The following is a 2826-nucleotide window of genomic DNA, read 5'->3' as shown; positions in this document are numbered from 1 at the left end:
TACTTGATTATGTGTGGTTTGTTGTGTAAGGGCCCTGTGGGTAAATGTGATAATTTTGCATCTGTGTTCAGTAGTGGCATTGTGAATGCTCTATAATTCAGTCTTGAGAATGATCACTGTAGATAGTAGAGAAATCTGAGCTGGATTTGTGAATGCTTGTCAGAATGTGTGTAGCTCTGTTAATTTTTGAGCATCTTGCCGCCATGCATCCCACTTGATGGGGACCTTCCCACCACATGAATCCTTTATTCCCTCTAGCACGAGCACATAATGGGAGCAGTGTGTACCATGTACAAGATGTATTTCAGCCACTTGCCAAGTCACCTTGGAAAGGAATTTTCAAGCCAACGACATAGCACGTAGGATGGGGTAGCAAACGCATGAAAATACTACCCTCTGTAAGTTCTCTTCAAACCAGCCAGCATCCTGACTTGAAACAATATTGCTATACCCTTACTGTTACGAGACCAAACACCTGGGGCTCCCTAACAAGACTGGGATGTATTAACACCAGAAGGGCTAAAGCAGTTCAGGAAAACAGCCCACTACCATCTTCCCAAATGTACTTGGGGATGGACAATAAGTACAAGGTCTTGGCTCGTGATGCTTACATCCTAAATGTGATTGAGAAAGAAAACCCAGCATTGAGAGCTGGCAGTGTGAATGGTACAGATCGAATTTGCCCAATGACTGGTATAAATGTCAAAGTGTTAAAAGTTTACAGCTGAAGGCACGTGGTAACCCATGGTGAAAAGATGAAAATCAGGGATATGAAAGAGGCCAGAATTGGAGGAGCAGAAAGATCACGCTGAGAATCTGGTTCATACTCTGTTAATGGACTCTCCTTTACATGTAGTTCACTTGTGATATAGGTACCAATACTCAAATCAAGAAGGTGACAAGTATATTGATTGCTCATAAGCCTCGCTAAGACGAAGCCAAAGTTCCCAAGGAGCTACAATATTTTGTGAACTTTTATGGGCTTAATTACATTGGGCAAATGTAGATAGGCACTAAAAGTGATGTCAAGATCCTATTCTGCTTATATTTGAGTGTGTTTAGTAATTGACTGCTGTCATTCATTTTGCAAGCCCATTAATGTTTTGACAGGTTAGTTATAGCCAAGGCATTCCACATGAGATAGTTAATACCCTCTATTCAAAGTCTTATCCCTTCTCAGTACAGTACATTCATAAGACATCCATAATTCATATATCATTGCTTCTCTCTATGCCCGTCACTGATTTAAGATATACCTTTATCAATCTGAAAGGACACAGTATCAGACACACCACAGAGAGTTAAATATAGCAGCATACAGTAAAAGTGTCCTATACTCTGTGACATCTATGCTTCGGCAAAAGTGAGGACTGCCAATGCTGGAAACCAGAGTCTAGATTAGAATGGTGCTGGTAAAGCACAACAGGTCAGGCAGCATCCGAGGAGCAGGAAAATTGACGTTTTGGGCAAAAGCCCTTCATCAGGATTATGTCCGAAATGTCGATTTTCCTGCTCCTGACCGGCTGTGCTTTTCCAGGACCACTCTAATCTAAGACATCTATGCTTAAATACATTTCTCTCAAAGCTCCAAATTAATAATTTTTTCTCCAAAATGATCCTTCACTAAATAATTTTGGATAATTTGTATTGTTGTTTTGAAATTAGATATATTTTATTGATAACCTGTTGTCAGCTTTCTGGTAATTATTTTATTGAAGTCACTGATTGTCCTTGTTCTGGTACAAGCCCAGGGAATATATGATGAATTGTGGTATCCTGGGAAGCACTGAGGATCAGAAAGACCTTAGTGCGTATGTACACTAATCCTTTAATATAGCAAGGCAGGTAGATAAAATGATTAAGAAGGCATTTGGGATACTTTCCGTTATCAAGGCATAGAGTTTAAGAGCAGGGAGATGGTGCTGGAACTGTGTAAAATGTTGGTTAGAGTATGCAGTTCTGGAACACACATTTTAAGAGGAATGTGCTTGCATTGGAGAGGGTGCAGAGAACATTTAACAAGTTGTTGTCAGAGTTTTAGTTATGAAGAAAGATTCGACAGAATGGGCAAAAAACTGAAAGAGTTGTGGATGCTGGGTTGTGAAGATGGATCACTGGACCTGAAATGTTAATTTGGTTTTCTCTTCACAGATGGTGCCAGACCGGTTGAGTTTCTTTTTCAGCAATTTCAGTATTTGTTTGTGTTGGACAGACTTGGGGTTGTTTTGATTGGAGGACAGAAGACTGAGAGGGTCATGATTGAAGTGAATATAATTATGAGGGACGTTGATAGGGTAGGCACGAAGAAACCTTTTTGTTAAAAACATTGCAGTGACTGGTAGGAATGACCCAATGATATCTTTGCTCTTTGTTTTTGTCGTGTTAGGCAGCTTGCCTACGTAGTCAACTAACCAACATACTCAAAGTCCTTCAAGTGGTTACATATAGGATGGAAGCAGGCTCTTCGGCTCATAGACCACACTGACTTTCTGAAGAGCATCCCACCTAGACCCACTCCCCTACCCTATCCCTGCATTTCCCATGGCTAATCCACCTAGCCTACATATCATTTGGACTATGGGAGGAAACCCAAGCAGACACTGGGAGAATGTGCAACCTCCATGCAGACTGGCCGATGATGGAGTTGAGCCCAGATCCCTGGCGCTATGAGGTGACAGTGCTAACTACTGAGGCACTGTGTCATCTCCTTCATTTGCAAGGTTCACTTGCTTCTTTTGATTTTTTTCTGCAGGTATGAAACACAGTGAAAGACAAGGTGTACAAATCTTTATTCAGTTTCCACCACCAGGAAGAAAGGAAACACCC

The sequence above is a fragment of the Chiloscyllium plagiosum genome, unplaced genomic scaffold (assembly GCF_037043375.1).
Source record: "Chiloscyllium plagiosum isolate Xiang-an unplaced genomic scaffold, Cpla_swu_hap1 HiC_scaffold_35, whole genome shotgun sequence".
NCBI lineage: Eukaryota > Metazoa > Chordata > Chondrichthyes > Orectolobiformes > Hemiscylliidae > Chiloscyllium > Chiloscyllium plagiosum.
Note: the sequence above shows the minus strand (reverse complement) of the source record.